An 18,707-nucleotide genomic window follows, 5' to 3' on the forward strand; every position below is an offset into this window, starting at 1 on the left:
CTTTTGGTAGTATGGACATTTTAAAATTTTTTTATTCTCCCAACCTGTGAGTATGGAATATCTTTCCTTTTTTTTGTATCAACTTCAATTTCTTTCATCAGTGTTTTGTAGTTTTCAGAGTATAGGCCTTTCACCCTGGTTAAGTTTATTCCTAGGTATTTTATTATTTTTGGTGTAAGTGTAAATGGGATTGTTTTCTTCGTTTCTCTTTCTGCTACTTCATAATTAGTGTATAGAAATACAATGGATTTCTGTACATTAATTTTGTATCCTGGGCGCCTGGGTGGCTCAGTTGGTTAAGCAACTGCCTTCGGCTCAGGTTATGATCCTGGAGTCCCTGGATCGAGTCCCGCATCAGGCTCCCTGCTCGGTGAGGGACCTGCTTCTCCCTCTAAACCTTCCTGCTCTCATGTACTTTCTCTCTCTCTCTCTCATTCTCACTCAAAATAAATAAATAAATCTTAAAAAAAAATTTTGTATCCTTTGTCATTACTGAATTCATTTATGAGTTCTCGTAGTTTTTTGGTGGAGGTTTTAGTGTTTTCTATATGTAGTATCATGTCATCTGCAAATAGTGAAGGTTTTGCTTCTTTCTTAAATTATTTGGGTGGCTTTTATTTCTTTTTGTTGTCTGATTGTTGTGACTAGGACCTCTGGTATTATCTTGAATAAAAGTGGTGATAGTGGACATCTTTATCTTATTTCTGATCTTAGGGAAGAAGCTCTCAGTTTTTCACCTTGAGTATGATGTTAGCTGTGGGTTTTTTCATATATGGCCTTTACTGTGTTGAGGTATGTTTCCCCTAAACCTATTTTGTTGAGGATTTTTATCATGAATGGTTGTTTCTTGCCACATGCTTTTTCTACATCTATTGAAACAATCATATGGTTTTTATCCTTTCTCTTATTGATGTGATGTATCACATTGATTGGTTGCAAATATTGAGCCATCCTTGCAGCCCAGGAATAAATCTTACTTTGTGGTAAGTTTTTTTTTTAATGTATGTTGGATTTGGCTTGCCAATATATTGTTGTTGGCTTGCTAATATAAGGTATGTTGGATTTGGCTTGCTAATATATTATTGCCTCTATGTTAATCAGAGATATTGGCCTATAGTTCACTTTTTTTTTGTAGTATCTTTATCTGGTTTTGCTATCAGGGTAATGTTGGCCTCAAAGAATGAATTTGGAAGCTTTCCTTCCTCTTCCATTTTTTGGAATAGTCTGAAAGAGGTAGATATTGATTTTCTTTAAATATTGGGTAGAATTCATCTATGCAGCTGTCTAGCCCTGGACTTTTGTTTGTTGGGAGTTTTTTTATTTAATTTGATTGCTGGTAATTGGTCCGTTCAAATTTTCTATTTCGTCATGATTCAGTTTTGGCAGGTTATATGTTTCTAGGAGTTTATCCATTTCTTCTAGGATGTCCAATTTGTTGGCATATAATTTTTCATAATATTCTCTTATACCTCTTTGTATTTTGTTGGTGTTGGTTGTTTTTTCTCTCTTCATTTCTGATTTTGTTTGAGTCCTCTCTCTTTTTCTTTTGATGGGCCTGGCTAAAGGTTTATCAGTTTTTTTGATCTTTTCAAAGAACCTGGTTTCATTGATCTGTTCTATTGGTTTTTTAGTTTTTATTTCATTTATTTCTGCTCTAATCTTTATTATTTCCTTCCTTCTACTGGCTTTTGGCTTTGTTTATTCTTCCTTTTTCTAGCTTCTAAAGGTGTACGGTTAGGTTGTTTGAGTTTTTTCTAGCTTCTTGCGATAGGCCGGTTTTGCTGTGAACTTTCCTTTTAGCACAGCTCTTGCTACATCCCAAGGATTTTGGACTGCTGTTTTTTCATTTTCTTTTGTCTCTATGTATTTTTTTAAATTTCCTTTTTTATTTTTTTGATTGACCCATTCATTGTTTATTAGCATGTTATTTAGCTTCGATGTATTTGTGTTCTGTCCACATTTTTTCCTGTGGTTGATTTCTATTTTGATAGAGTTGTGGTCAGAAATGATGCATGACAGGACTTAAGTCTTTTTGAATTTGTTGAAACTTGTTTTGTGGTCTAACATGTAACCTATTCCAGAGAATGTTTCATGTGCCCTTGAAAAGAATTTGTATTTCGCTATTTTAGGATGGTAGTGTTCTGGATATATCTGTTAGAGCCATCAGGTCCAATGTATCATTCAAATACACTGTTTCCTTGTTGATTTTCTGTTTAGATGATCTGTCCATTGATGTAAGGTGGGGTGTGAAAGTTCCCTACTATTATTGTATCACTATTGGTTACTCCTTTTGTTTGTTGTTAGCTGCTTTATGTGTTTATGTGCTCCCATGTTGGGTACATAAATACTTACAAGTGTTATGTCTTTTTTTTTTTTTTTTTTAAGATTTTATTTATTTGAGATAGAGAGCACATGAGAGGGGGGAGGGTCAGAGGGAGAAGCAGACTCCCTGCCGAGCAGGGAGCCCGATGCGGGACTCGATCCCGGGACTCCAGGATCATGACCTGAGCCGAAGGCAGTCGCTTAACCAACTGAGCCACCCAGGCGCCCCTGTTATGTCTTCTTATTGGAGTATTCCCTTTATGATTGTGTAGTTTCCTTCTTTACCTGTTGTTACAGCCTTTGTTTTAGAATTTATTTTGCCCAATATAAGTATTGCTACCCTGGCTTTCTTTTCAATTCTGTTTGGGGATAAATGCTTTTTTATCCCTTCACATTCAATCTGAATGTGTCTTTAGGTCTGAAATGAGTCTCGTAGGCAGTGTGTAGGTGGGTCTTGTGTTTTTATTCATTTCATCACCCTCTGTCTTTTGATTAGAGCATTTAGTCCACTTACATTCAAAGTTTAGTCCATTTACAATCAAAGTAATTATTGAAAGGTATGTATGTATTGATATTGTTACTTGTTTTTGTAGTTGATGTTTCTTTCTTCTCTCACTGTTTGCTGGCTTTTGTTAGGGATATACTTGGGTTCCTACGTGGGGTGGGTTTTGGGTTTTTTTTTTTGCATATTTATTACTAGTTTTTGATTTTTGGTTACCATTAGATTTATATAGAACATCATCTGCATATAGCAGTCTATATGAAGTTGATAGTCACTTAAGTTTGAACCCATTCTAAAATTACTAAATTTTTACTCATCTCCACCCCCCCATGTTTTAGGTATATGCTGTCATATTTTACATCCTTTTATTTTATAAATCCCTTGACTAATTTTCATAGATGTACTTAATTTTACTGCTTTTGTGCTTCCTACTTTTCTTATTCCTGTTGATGGTCTTTCCTTTCTGCTCAAAGAGTCCTCCTCTTTAACATTTCTTATAAAGCAGGTTTAGTGGTGATGAATTCCTTTAAGGTTTGTTTGTCTGGGAAAGTTTATTTCTTCTTCTATTTTGAATGATAGCCTTGCTGAATGGAGTATTTTCGGCTGCAGGTTTTTTCTTTTAGTACTTTGAATGTATCATGCCATTCCCTTCTGGCCTGCAAAGATTCTGTTGAAAATCAGCTCATTGCCTTATAGGTTTCCCTTGTATGTAACTGTTTTCTTTTCTCTTGCTACTTTTAAAATTCTCTATCACTCTTTTTTTGCATTTAAATTATGTGTTTTGTTGTGGACCTCCTTGGGTTGATTTAGCTGAGGGATCTCTGTGTCTCCTGGATCTGGATTTTTGTTTCCTTTCCCAGATTTAGGAAGTTTTTAGCTATTATTTCTTCAAGTAAATTTTCTCCTTTCTCTGTCTCTTCCCCTTCTGGGATCTCTATACTGCAAATGTTACTATGCTTGATGGTGTTGCTGAGTTCCCTTAGGGTATTTTTATTTATTATTATTTTTCTTCTTCCTGTTCAGCTTTGTTGTTTCCATTACTCCAGGTTGCTGATCCACTCTTCTGCTTCCTCTAGTCTCCTATTTATTCCATGTAGTGTATTTTTAATATCATTTATTAGGTTCTTCATCTCTGATTCGTTCTTTTTTATGTTTTCTCTCTTTGTTAAGTGTCTCACTGAGGTCTTCCATTCCTTTCTCAAGTCTAATTAGTATCTTTATGACCACCACTTTGAATTCTTAGGTATTTTACTTATCTCCATTTCATTTAGCTCTCTTACTACGGTTTTGTCATGTTCGTTCATTTAGGACATATTCCTCCATCTCCTCGTTTTGTCTCTTTGTTTGTTTCTCTGTGTTAGGAAAGTCAGCTATGTCTCCTGCCCTTGAAAGTGGTGGCCTTATGAAGAAGAGCTCCTGTAGTGTCCTGCCATATAACGTCCCCTGTTCACTAGAATCTGGCACTGCAGGGGAGTAAAGTTCAGGGGAATTCAGTTCAAGGGCACTTTAGTTGTGTGTCCCCTACTCTTGTGGCTGAGCCGTGTTTGCCTTCAATCTAGTCGTCTGCAGTGGCTCTGTTGTGAGCAGGGTTTGGTCTCTGTGTTAATGGGCCAGTTTGGGGCTACCTTGGGCTTGACTTGGGTCAGACCAGGCGTTTGCCAGAGCTGTGGCAGCACCATATTCAGGGCACTCTCCCTGTGTTGATCCCTGAGAAGCTTTTTTGGTGGGCAAGGCCTGCAGTCAGACCAGATGTCTGCCCCCAGCCCACTGCTGGGGCTGCAGTTGAACTGGTGTCTGTGGTTAGCTTTTCTCCCCAGGGCAAGAGTCACTTTGGAGTAGTGCTAGTTTCTGTTTGGGCTGCCTGCACAGTGTCAGGTTCTGGCAATGCTTTGGATGGACGCCTGCTACAGACAGGTTGGAGTGGGCCGATCCACAGGAGAGCAGTCAGGGGGAAGGCACTGTTAGCATGCTAGGTAGAGAGTGTTTGCGTTGGTCCCACAGGTGTCCATGTATCTAAGTTGGGGGTCAGGGACGGTAAATGGTGCCCACCAGCTCCTTTGTTCCTGGAGAAGTCTGAAGATCCCTGCCCTTCCAGTACACTTTCTGAAATTAACTAATAAATCCTTTCCAAATACCCCAGGTGCCTCTCACACCACTGCTTGTATGCTGGATTTCAGTGTGGCTGTTTGTTATGGTGTTTTTTTTAGGGCGGGGATTCAGTTTCTTTCAGAGCCCAGCTATTGATTTTTAAAATTCCCAGTGTTAAGCCCCACTCATTGTAAGAACTTGCAAAGTTATCTCCCTATGGTTTTCAAAGCTAAATGCTATGGGGATTCATCTTCCCAGTGTAGGTCCCCCATGCCTGGAGTGCCTGGTGTGGGATCTGCTCCTCTCCCCTCTCAGTGCCTGTGGTGTACCTCCCTCTCATGGACAGGTCTGCAGGTCTGCAGGTCAGCTTGGTTCCTGACCAAGTCTCTGCCTTTCCTACTACTTTTGATGTGGCCTCTTCTCTACATCCACCTGTGGAGAGTCTGTTCTGCCAGTCCTGAGTTCATTTTTTAGATTATTTACATTGATGTAGGTGTTATCTAGGTATATCTGTGGGAGGAAATGATCTTAGGATCCTCCATCTCCACCATCTTCTCCAGAATTCTATCTGAAATCTTTGTTTCTTGGGACGCCTGGGTGGCTCAGTTTGTTAAGCATCTGCCTTCTGCTTCTCCCTCTGCCTCTCCCCCTGTTTGTGCTCCCTATCTCTGTCAAATAAATAAAATCTTTTAAAAAAATGAATCTTTGTTTCTTAATCCAAGTGATTATTGCTATAATCTTCCCTCTTAGACTGGTGTTATAGTTTTGGTGGGTTTTTTTCCATTTTCATTTGTCTCAGTATTTTTAAAATTTTCTCTCTTTTTAAAGATTTTATTTTTTTTTTTAAGATTTTATTTTTACGTAATCTCTACACCCAATGTGGGGCTCAAATCCACAACCCCAAGATCAAGAGTTGCATTCTCCATTGACTGAGCCAGGCAGGTGCCCCTTAAATTTCTCTTTTGATTTCTTCTTTGACCCATTGTTTGGTTGTGAATGTATTGTTTACTGCCCACATATAAGTAAATTTTATAGTTTTCTTCTTGTGATTGATTTCTAATTTCTTGTTTTCTAGTTTCATACTATTGTGGTTGGAGAATATGCTTGCTATGATTTCAGTTTTCTTAAAATTTCTCAAGACTTCTTTTGTTCCCTTTATGATTTATCTTGGAGAATGTTTTATGTGGGCTTCAGAAAAATATTTTACTTTTGTGTGGAGTATTCTATGACTGTTAAGTCTATCTGATTTAACATGTTGCTTAAGTTCAGTGTTTTACTTACTCTTATGTCTTGATTACCTATGCATTGACAAAAGTGGGGGTGTTGTAGTCCCCACTTGATTTTCATCCCTTAAATCTCTTACACATCTTTATTATTATTTTTTTCCCCTTTTCGTCAGCTGTATGAATTCCTCTGCCCACTTCATTAGTCTGCTGTTGAACCTCTGTGTTAAATTTTTTAGTTCTGTGATTGTATTTTCATTTCTGTGGGGTTTTTTTTTAAGATTTTATTTATTTATTTGACAGAGAGGGAGGGAGCACAAGCAGGGGGAGCAGGAGAGGGAGAAGCAGGCTCCTCACTGAGCAGGGAGCCTGATGTGGGGCTCGATCCCAGGACCCTGGGATCATGACCTGAGCCAAAGGCAGACACTTAAACAACTGAACCACCCAGGCTCCCCTTCATTTCTGTGATTTCTGTTTGGTACTTTCTTATTTGTCTTTGTTGAAACTCTCACTCTGTTCATGCATCATCTCCTGGCCTTACTGAGCATCTTTTTTTTTTTTTTTTAAAGATTTTATTTATTTATTTATTTGACAGAGACACAGCGAGAGAGGGAATACAAGCAGGGGGAGTGGGAGACAGAGAAGCCGGCTGCCCACGGAGCAGGAAGCCCAACACGGGGCTCTATCCCAGGACCCTGGGATCACGACCTGAGCCGAAGGCAGACGCTTAACGACTGAGCCACCCAGGCGCCCCTCTGTGCATTGATTTTATATCCTGCTACTTTACTGAATTCCTGTATGAGTTCTAGCAGTTTTGGGGTGGAGTCTTTTGGGTTTTCCACGTAAAGTATCATATCATCTGCAAAGAGTGAGAGTTTGACTTCTTTTTTGCTGATTTGGATGCCTTTTATTTCTTTCTGTTTTCTGATTACTGTGGCTAGGACTTCTAATACTATGTTGAATAGCAGTGGTGATAGTGGACATCCCTGTCGTGTTCCTGACCTTAGGGGGAAAGCTCTGTTTTTCCCCATTGAGAATGATATTCGCTGTGGGTTTTTCATAGATGACTTTTATGATATTGAGGTATGTACCCTCTATCCCTGTACTCTGAAGAGTTTTACTCAAGAAAGGATGCTGTACTTCGTCAAATGCTTTTTCTGCATCTATGGAGAGGGTCATATTGTTCTTGTTCTTTCTTTTATTAATGTATTGTATTACATTGATTGATTTGTGGATGTTGAACCAACCTTGCAGCCCAGGTATAAATCCCACTTGGTTGTGGTGAATAATCCTTTTAATGTACTGTTGGATCCTATTGCCTAGTATTTTGGTGAGAATTTTTGCATCCATGTTTATCAGGGATATTGGTCTGTAATTCTTTTTTATGGTGTCTTTGTCTGGTTTGGGGATCAAGGTAATGGTGGCCTCATAAAACGAGTTTGGAAGTTTTCCTTCCATTTCTATTTTTTGGAACAGTTTCAGAAGAATAGGTATTAATTCTTTACATGTTTGGGAGAATTCCCCTGGGAAGCCATCTGGCCCTTGGCTCTTCTTTGTTGGGATTTTTTTTTATTACTGCTTCAATTTCCTTGGTTATAGGTCTGTTCAGGTTTTTTATTTCTTCCTGGTTCAGTTTTGGTAGTTTATACATCTCTAGGAATGCATCCATTTCTTCTAGATTATCTAATTTGCTGGCATATATTTGCTCATAATATGTTCTTATAATTATTTGTATTTCTTTGGTGTTAGTTGTGATCTCTCCTCTTTAATTCAGGATTTTATTTATTTGGGTTGTTTCTCTTTTCTTTTTGATAAGTCTGGCCAAGGGTTTATCAGTCTTATTAATTCTTTCAAAGAACCAACTCCTAGTTTTGTTGATCTGTTCTTTTGGTTTCTATTTCATTGATTTCTGCTCTGATCTTTATTATTTCTCTTCTCCTGCTGGGTTTAGGCTTTATTTGCTGTTCTTTCTCCAGCTCCTTTAGGTGTAGGTTTAGGTTGTGTATTTGAGACCTTTCTTGTTTCTTGAGAAATCTTGTATTGCTATATACTTTCTTCTTAGGACTGCCTTTGCTGCATCCCAAGATTTTGAACGGTTGTATTTTCATTTTCATTGGTTTCTATGAATTTTTTTAATTCTTCTTTAATTTTCTGGTTGACCCATTCATTCTTTAGTAGGATGCTCTTTAGCCTCCATGTATTTGAGTTCTTTCCGATGTTCCTCTTGTGATTGAGTTCTAGTTTCAAAGCATTGTGGTCCAAAAATATGCAGGGAATGATCCCAAGCTTTTGGTACCGGTTGAGACCCAATTTGTGACCTAAGATGTGATCTATTCTGGACTAGAGCATGGGCACTAGAGAAGAGTGTGTATTCTGTTGCTTTGGGATGGAATGTTCTGAATATATCTGTGAAGTCCATTTGGTCCAGTGTGTCATTTAAAGTCTTTATTTCCTTGTTGATCTTTTGCTTAGATGATTCGTCCATTTCAGTGAGGGGGGTGTTAAAATCCCTTACCATTATTGTATTGTTGTTGATGTTTTTCTTTGCTTTTGTTATTAATTAGCTTATATAATTGGCTGCTCCCATGTTAGGGGCATAGATATTTACAGTTGTTAGATCTTCTTGTTTGATAGACCCTTTAAATATGATATAGTGTCCTTTCTCACCTCTTATTATAGTCTTTGGTTTAAAATCTAATTTGTCTGATATAAGGATTGCCATCCCAGCTTTCTTTTGGTGTCCATTAGCATGGTAAATGGTTTTCCACCCCCTCACTTTCAATCTGGAGGCGTCTTTGGGTCTAAAATGAGTCTCTTGCAGACAGCATATCGATGGGTCTTGCTTTTTATCCAGTCTGATGGCCTTTGTTTTTTGATTGGGGCATTTAGCCCATTTACATTTAAGGTAACTATTGAAAGATATGAATTTAGTGCCACTGTATTGCCTGGAAGGTGACTGTTACTGTATATTGTCTGTGTTCCTTTCTGGTTTATGTTACTTTTAGGCTCTCTCTTTGCTTAGAGGACCCCTTTCAGTATTTCTTGTAGGGCTGGTTTCGTGTTTGCAAATTCCTTTAGTTTTTGTTTGTCCTGGAAGCTTATTATCTCTCCTTCTATTTTCAATGACAGCCTAGCTGGATATAGTATTCTTGGCTGCATATTTTTCTCGTTTAGTGCTCTGAAGATATCATGCCAGTCCTTTCTGGCCTGCCAGGTCTCTGTGGATAGGTCTGTTGCCAATCTAATGTTTCTACCATCGTAGGTTATAGATCTCTTGTCCTGAGCTGCTTTCAGGATTTTCTCTTTGTCTCTGAGACATGTAAGTTTTACTATTAGATATCAGGGTGTTGACCTATTTTTATTGATTTTGAGGGGGGTTCTCTGTGCCTCCTGGATTTTGATGCCTGTTTCCTTCCCCAAATTAGGAAAGTTTTCTGCTATAATTTGCTCCAGTATACCTTCTGCCCCTCTCTCTCTTTCTTCTTCTGGGATCCCAATTATTCTAATATTGTTTCGTCTTATGGTATCACTTATCTCTCTAATGCTGCCCTCATGATCCAGTGGTTGTTTATCTCTTTTTGGTCTTCTATATCACTAATTCTCTCTTCTGCCTCATTTATCCTAGCAGTTAGAGCCCCCATTTTTGATTGCACCTCATTAATAGCCTTTTTGATTTCGACTTGATTAGATTTTAGTTCTTTTATTTCTCCAGAAAGAGTTTCTTTAATATCTTACATGCTTTTTTCAAGCCCAGCTAGTATGTTTATAATCGTTATTCTGAACTCTAGTTCCAACATCTTACTAACGTTCGTACTGATTAGGTCCCTGGCAGTCGGTACTGCCTCTTGTTCTTTTTGTTGAGGTGATTTTTTTTCCATCTTGTCATTTTGCCCAGAGGAGAATAGATAAATGAGAGAACAAAATGATAACAGGGTAAACAATGACCCTAGAGAAATACACGCTAAACAAATCAGAAGAGACCTGAAACCAGGGGTAAAGAAAGAGAGAAAAAGAAAAAGGAAAAGAAAAAGATAAAAAAAATATATGATCAAATATGATCAGGCTGGTGAATAGATTAGTGCCACACACTAGATTTTGGGCATATTTTGGTCATTAGAGGAAACTGCCTCCCAAAATTTTAAAGAAAGAAAAGCTTATATATGTACAAAAATAAGGGTAAATACGATGAAGGAATGGAATATGACTGTAAGGATGAAAAGTATAAAAGATTTTATAAAAGGAATTGATGAGTTGGTTGAAAGACAAAAGAAGAGAAATTAAAAAAAAAAAAGGGAGAGAATGTGATCAGGCAGCAGACTAGAACAAAGCCATATACCAGAGATTTAGGGTATAATTTGGTCTGCTAGAAGAAACTATCCCAAAATTTTAAAGAGAGAACAACTTTTATATAAACCAAAAATAAGGTTAACTTTTATAAAGGGATAGAATATGACTCTAAAAATGAAAAATAAAAAAGATTTTTAAAAAAGGGATTGATAAGATGTTTGAAAAAAGGGAAAAAAGAAAAATTCAAAAGAAAAAGAAAATTAAAAAAATTAACTTCGAAGGACTAAAGAATCGGGGAAAAAAGCCATGAATTCTATGTGCTGTATCCCCCTAGTGCTGGCGTTCTGCCGTTCTCATTGATCGGTAAACTTGGTCTTGGCTGGCTGTTCCTGCTGATCTTCTGGGGGAGGGGCCTGTTGCTGAGGTTCCCAAATGTCTTTGCTGGTCTGGGCCAAGTCATCTGCTCGGGTTTGCTCTCTGGCACTTTTGTTCCCTGCAAGCTTTCCATGCAGCTTTGGAGGACGAGAGTGAAAATGGTGGCTTCCCAATCTCAGGCCCGGAGGAGCCGAGAACTTGGGGCCCCACTCCTCAGTGCACCCCCAAAGAAAAGCAGTCAATCACTCCCCTCTCCCCGGTCTCCGGCCGCACTCTGTGCTCACTCGGCCTGTGACCAAGCGTTTCTATCTCTGGCACACAACCCCATTTGGAGTCTCCAAACCCAGCAGATCCCTGCAGTGCGCTCCCACGCCACTCCTCCCAGGGGAGGAAGGGGAGTCTCCCTGGATCTGCCGCTTGTTGGGTCTCTGCTGAAAGTGCAGTGGCCCGACTGTACCATGGATCACAGTTTATGGCAACCCCGAGCTGCGAGCCCACTCCTCAGCTCTGTCTCTGCAGCCGGTTTCCCTGCTCCCATACCTGGAAGCTCTGCCGCACTCAGGCACCCCTGGTCTTTCCATGACCCCAAGTGTCCTGAGACCACACTGTCCCAGCAAGGGTTCCACCCCCCCCACCCCCCACTCCCCACCCCCACCGCTTAGCTGCTGGAGCGATGTCCCTCAGTGGAGCCGACTTCTAAAAGTTCCGATTTTGTGCTCTGCTGTTCTATTACTTGCGGGTACCCGGCTGATGGAGGCTCCCTCCCCTGCCGTCTATCCTCCTGTGTATGGCCTCGGATTCACTTCTCCTCACGTCCTACTTTCCAGAAAGTGGTCACTTTTCTGTTCAGAGAGTCGCTGCTATTCTTTTCTTCGATCTCCTGTTGAGTTCATAGGTGTTCATAATGGTTTGATCCCTATCTAGCTGAATTCCTGGGACCAGGCGAGATTTAGGTCTCCTACTCCTCCACCATCTTGCTCCTCCCCCCTTATTTTATTTTATTTTAAAGATCTTATTTATTTATTTGAGAGAGAGGGAAAGTGAGAACACAAGGTGGGAGAGGAGGGTCAGAGGGAGAAACAGACTCCCCCACTGATCAGGGAGCCTGATGCAGGGCTTGATCCTGGGAACCCAGGATCATGACCTGAGCCAAAGGCAGCTGCTTAACTGACTGAGCCACCCAGGCACCCCCAATTCAATCATTTTTAGTAAATTTATAAGAGTTGTGTAACCATTACCATAATTGGATTTTAAAATGCTTTTATCCCTCCAAAAAGATCTGTGTGCTGTTTGCAGTCAGTCCTTGCTCACACTCTCAGTCAGGCAATACGTGAAGTGCATTGTATATGTGTAGATTTCCCTTTTCTAGAAATTTGATATATATGAAATAATGTAATGTATAGTCTTTTGTTTGGTTTCTTTTCCTTAGCATAATGTTTCTGAGGTAAATCTTTGTTGTATTACTGATCAGTAGTTCCTTTTTATTCCTGAATTATATTCCATTATATAGGTCTACCCCATGTTGTTTATCCATTCCCCACTTAATAAGTATTTGGACAGTTTTCATTGTTGGGGCTGTTATGATTAATGCAACTATGATGATTCACATGCAAATCCTTCTATGGATATTTGTCTTTATTTCAACTGGAGAAATACATAGTGAGTGGAACTGATGGTTTGTATGCTAGGTTTATATTTCATAGTTCAAGAAACTGCCAAACTGTTTTCCAAAGTAACTATAACATTTTACATTTTCACCAACAATGTAGGACTGTTGCATTTTCTGTACATCCTTATCAAAACTTGGTATTCTCAGTTACTTTCATTATACCCATTATTGGGTTGTATAGTGGTATTTTACTATGGTTTTAGTTTGTCCTTGACTAAAGATGTTACAACATATTTTCATGTGCTTACCAGTTGTTAACTGGTAAATTTTCTTTGTTAAAATATTCAACTTTTGCAAATTTTTATAACTGGGTTGTTTGCCTTCCTAGTATTGAGTATTGTGAGAGTTTTTTATATGTTTGATGGAAGTCCTTTATCAGATATCTAATTTGTAAATATTTTCTCCCAGTGTAGTCATTTTGGAATGTATTTGGAACATCTTTTCATTTTCTTAAAAATATCTTTTGCATAGCAAGGTTTTTAAATTATAATGAAGTACAGTTTATGAATTTTTTTCATTTAATGTTTGTTTTTGATGTCAAACTAAGAAATTTTTAGTCAACCCCAAGTCACAAATATTTTGTCCTGTGTTTCCTTAGAGGATTTCTATTGTTTTAGCTCTTATACTTTTGTATGAGATCCATTTTAATTAACTTTTACATATGGTGTGAAGCATGGATCTTAGTTATTTTTCTTTTTGCATGTGGTTGTCTAAATATATCAGTACAATTTGTTGAAAAGACTAGACTTTTCTCATTGAGTTATTGGCACCTTCGTCAAGAATTATTTTACCATAGGGGCACCTGGGCGGCTCAGTCATTAAGCGTCTGACTTCGGCTCAGGTCATGATCCCAGGGTCCTGGGATGGAGTCGCACATTGTGTTCTCTGCTCCACGGGAAGCCTGCTTCTCCCTCTCCAACTCCCTCTCCTTGTGTTCTCTCTTTCGCTGTATCTCTGTCAAATAAATAAAATCTTAAAAAAAAAAAGAATTAGTTTACCACAAATATAAGCGTTTCTTTTTGAACTTTCTATTTCATTGAGATTATGGCTATCCTTATGCCAATACCAGACTGTCTGAATTACCGTAGTTTATAAATTTTTAAATCTTGTAGTGTAATTTCTCTATATTATCTTTCAAAAGTGTTTGGCTATTAGAGGTTCTTTATATTTCCCCATAAAATTCAGGATTCTTTTGTCATTTTCTACAAGAAAGCCTCCTGGGATTTTACTAGGAATTTTTGTTGAATATGTAGAACAATTAGGGGGAGAAGTGCCTTCTTAACAATATTGAGTCTACTATCTCTCCATTAATTTACATCTGCATTTTCTCTCAGCATCCTTTTTTGGTTTTTATTGTACAGGTATTATACTATTTTTTGAAGATTTTATTTGAGAGAGTAAGAAAGAGTACAATAGTGGGAGGCAGGGACAGAAGGAGAAGCAGACTCCCCACTGAGCAGGGAGCCTGATGTGCGGCTCTATCCCAGGACCCCGAGATCATGACCTGAGCCGAAGGCAGACGCTTAACTGACTGAACCACCCAGGTGCCTTATACTGTGTTGTTAAATTTATTTCTAGGTGTATTGTTTTTCATTCTGTTGTAAGTCAAAGTGTTTTATTAGTGTTTTCATTTTCATAGTCTGCCTATAGTGTATAGAAATAGAATTGACTTTTGTGTATTAGCTGTATCAGTGACCTCCCCAAACCTGCTTATTAGTTTTATAATATATAGCCTTATAATATTTTGTAAGTCACTTTGTGTTTTCTGCATCCAGTTGTCAGACTTTTTCTTAAAGGATCAAATGGTAACAATCTCAGGACTATGGCCATGTGGTATCTTTTGCAAGTACAGTTGACCCTTGAACAAAATGTTTTAATCTGCATGGGTACCCTTACATTCCTTTTTTACCCCCAATAAATACAGTACAATACTATAAATTTATTTTCTCTTATGATTTTCTTAATAACATTTTCTTTTCTCTAGATTACTTTATTGTAAGAATACAGTATATAACATATAACATTAACATATGTTAATCAACTGTTTGTCATCAGTATGTCTTCCAGTCAACAGTAGGTGATTAGTAGTTTAGTTTGGGGGGAGTCAATAGTTACACACAGCTTTTCGACTGTGCAGGAGTCAGCACCACTACCCCCCTGTTGTTCAACTCCGACATGAAAGCATTTATTGGCAATATTACATAAATTAATGGGCAGGGGTGTGAATCAGTAGTACTGTATTTACAAATTTACGTGCTCTTTGTATTTTGTAGGCAAACTGCAGACTGTAGTTCTCTAATCCCTGTTTTATACACATAGTTAATATCATTTGCAAATAAACACCATTTGTGTGTTTGTGTTTCAGTTTATAATCCTTTCATATCTTGTCTTTTAACATTGGATCAAAAATAATGTAAAAGATAAATGAATATTGTAGCATCAAAAGTCTTTGTCTTGGGGCGCCTGGGTGGCTCAGTCGGTTAAGTGACTGCCTTCAGCTCAGGTCATGATTCTGGAGTCCCGGGATCGAGTCCCACATCGGGCTCCCTGCTCAGCGGGGAGTCTGCTTCTCCCTCTGACCCTCTTCCCTCTCGTGCTCTCTATCTCTCATTCTCTCTCAAATAAATAAATAAAGTCTTTTAAAAAAAAAATCTTTGTCTTACTCCTTATCTTAGGGATAAAGAATTCAATATTTCACTGTTAAGAATAATGTTAACTGTAGAATCTTTTGTAAATGCTCTTTATCACGATAAGGAAATTCTAATCTTCCATTGTTGAGCATTTTTTAAAAATCTTTAATGTTTGTCAAGTGTTTTATCATTCATGATAAAACATCATCATGAGATTTTTGTTCTTTATTCTTTTAGTAAGGTATATTGTATTAATTGGCTTTTAGCTGTAAACCAATCTTGCATTCTTGGGATAAATACCTTTGGTCATGTTTTATAATCTTTTTTGTTAGTTGCTGAATTTGGTTTGCAATTTTTTTTAAGTAAATTCTGTCCCGACCTGGGGCTTGCACTCATGACACCAAGGTCAAGAGTCACATGCTTCACTGACTGAGCCAGCTAGGTGCCCCTGGTTTGCTTTTTGTTTTAGTGACCTCTGTGTCCAACATGGAGCTGGAATTCACTCATTACCCTGAGATCAAGGGTTGCACACTCTACTGACTGAGCCAGCCAGGCTCTCCTGGTTTGCTTTTTTTTTTTTTTAAAAATTTGTACCTCTATGTTCATGGGTATTTTGGTCTGTAACTTTTATGATGTCTTTTTCTAGTTTTAATATTGGGGCATTCCTGGCTTCATTGAATGAATTGAGAAGTGTTCTGTCCTTTATTTTCTGAAGGATTGGTATTATTAAGACAAACAAACAAAAAACATCTCACCAAAGAAGCCATGTAGGCTTAGGCTTTTCTTTTAGGGAATTTTTTTTTTTAACTCTATTTCTAAGACTGTGCCCATTTTCATCGTGGCTTCAATATTTTCTTTTATGCATCTGGATTTTGAATAACATTTAGAACAATTTCTTTTTATTTAGCAGCATACCAATCAGTTCTCAAACATTTCCATTTCTCCCCCTCCATCCACTCACCACTCTCTCCAGTGACTCTCTTATCTCCCCCTCCAAGCAATGTAAGTCTTCTGAATACATCTTCTAAAAAATCAAGGTAACATGACCCCTCCCTCCAAGGAATACAATTTTCCAGTATCTGAGTCTAAAGAAATGGAGATCTATGTTTTCCCTGATAGAGAATTCAAAATAATGGCAAGGAGGTTGAGTAAGCTGCAAGAAAATACAGATAGAGAATGCAATGAAATTAATAAAATGATATGCAGACAAAATGACACTTACTTCAGTGAGTTAGAAATAAAAAAAGAATGAAACAGAAATACTGGAACTTAATAATACAATTAAGTAATGAAAAGTGAAATACATAGCATCAGCAGTAGACTTGATCAACCAAAAGAGAGAAACTGTGAACTCGAAGACAGGCCATTTCAAACTATTTAGTTAGAGAAGAACAAAGAAAAAAATTAAAATGGTTAAGAAAGCCTGTATGAATTAAGGGAGACCATGAAGAAAAGCAATTTATACATTGTGGAGTCCTGGAAGGAGAAGAGATGGAGAAAGGGACAGAAAGCTTATTTAGAGAAATAATGACTGAGAACTTCCCAAATCTGAGGAACAATTTGGACAATCAAGTTTAGGAAGCTCATAGGTTCCTAGATTTAACCCAAAGAGATCTTCTCCAAGATGCATTATAATAAAACTGTCCAATAAAGACAAAATTTTAAAGCAGGAAGACAGAAAAGTCCTCATCTATAAGGAAACACACATGAGGCTATCAGTGGATTTAACCTTGCAGGCCAGGAAAGAGTGGGTGTATATATTCTAATGCTGAAAGAAATAAGCTGCCAACTAATAATGTTATCCAGCCAAGCTTTGCTTCAGAAATGGAAGAGAGAGACTTTCCCAGATGAACAAAAAACTACCACTTCACCTGCCTTACAAGAAATGCTACAAGGAGTTACTTAAGCTTAAATAAAATGGCACTAATTAATAACATGAAAAAATATGAAAATATAAAACACATTAGTAAAGGTACGTATATACTCAAATTCTGTTACTTGAATACTGTAATATGTAACCATTTGTTTTTAATATAAGTTAAAGGACAAGAGTATTAAAAATAATCATAGCTACAATCATTTGTTATTGTATACTCATTAAAAAATGGCAAATGGTGACATGAAAAATGAAATGTGTGTGCTCACTTCGGCAGCACATATACTTAAAAATTGGCATGATACAGAGAAGATTAACATGGCCCTGTGCAAAGGATGACACGAAAAATGAAATGTATGCATGGGGATAAAAGAGTAGAGTTTGTATGCATTCTAAATTGATTCATCAGTATAAAATAGACTATTATATCTGTAAGATGTTTTATGTAAACCTTGTGGTAACCAAACAGCAAAATCAATAGTAGATACAGAAAAGATAAAGAGAAGGGAGTCAAAGCATAGTACTACAAATAATCATCGATTCACAAGGAAGATAGCCAAAGAGGAAGAAAGGAACAAGTGCACTACAAAACAGCCAGAAAACATGGCAATAATAAGACCTTAACTATCAATAAATTGGCAATAATAAGACCTTAACTATTAATAATTATTTAAATGTAAGTGGATTAAATTCTCAAATTGAAGGCATAGCTAGCGTTGCTGAAAGATTGTAAGAATAAGACCTAATTATGTGCGGCTTATAGGAGACTCACTTCAGTATTAAGGACATACATAGGATAAAAGTGAAGGAATGGAAAAAGATGTTCCATACAAACGAAAACCAAAATATAAGGCAACTGTACTTCTATCAGACAAAATATACTTTAAGTGAAAAGCTTTAACAAGAGAAGAAGGTCAGTTCATCAGGAGGCATAACAATTGTAAATATATATGTGTTCAACACTGGAGCATCTCAGAGTATTAAAAGAACAGCAGATATGAAGGGAGAAATCGACGGAAATACAACAATAGTAATGGACTTCATTACTTCTCTTTCAACATTGGATAGATCATCCAGATAGAAAATCATCAAGGAAATACTGAACTTGAACTATCCTTTAGATGAAGTGGACCCCCTTATTTGATCAGTTTCCCCTATGATTAATATCTTGTATAGGAGTATGGTACTTTTGTTATAGTTTATTAATCAACATTGATATTGAGGCTCATAATTTACATTTGGAATCACTCTTTGTGTTGTATAGTTGTATGAGTTTATAAAACGCATAATGTCATGTGTCATATAGCATCATGTCACACCATCACAACATCACACAGAATAATTTTACTGCCCTAAAGGTCCCCTGTGCTCCAACCATTCATCTCTCCCTCCTATTCCATGGCATCCATTGATAATTTCGTTGTCTTTATAGTTTTGTTTTTACACAATGTCATAAAGTTGGAATCATACAGTATGTAGCCTCTTCAGAGTGGCTTTTTAAAAAATTGACCCAGGATTTGTTTTAATCAGGTATGGTAAGACGCAGACACAGAGATGACTGTCAGGAAGGGAGACATTTTTATACTTACTGGAGGTACAGCATGCAACATAGGCTGACATGGGGAAGCACTGGCATCTGTTTTGAGGTAGAAAGAACAAGGAAAAAACGTGGGCAAGAGACTTTACTGTGATTTCTGCAGAAAGGAATGGGTGGGATAGGGTAAGCAGGCTTAGG

General features: G+C 37.6%; 1 long non-coding RNA gene and 1 pseudogene across 1 annotated transcript in view; both read left to right on the top strand.

Annotated features, from left to right (window-relative positions):
* LOC141371230 (uncharacterized) overlaps positions 1–18,707 on the top strand; it is a 53,768-nt gene that overhangs the window by 26,144 nt on the left and 8,917 nt on the right. The gene's annotated exons all lie outside the window — the stretch shown is intronic.
* Positions 17,234–17,334, top strand: LOC112810834 (U6 spliceosomal RNA; annotated as a pseudogene).

This window comes from Callorhinus ursinus, unplaced genomic scaffold (assembly GCF_003265705.2).
Source record: "Callorhinus ursinus isolate GAN/ISIS: 27379988/994484 unplaced genomic scaffold, GSC_fseal_2.0 scaffold61, whole genome shotgun sequence".
Taxonomy (NCBI): Eukaryota; Metazoa; Chordata; class Mammalia; order Carnivora; family Otariidae; genus Callorhinus; species Callorhinus ursinus.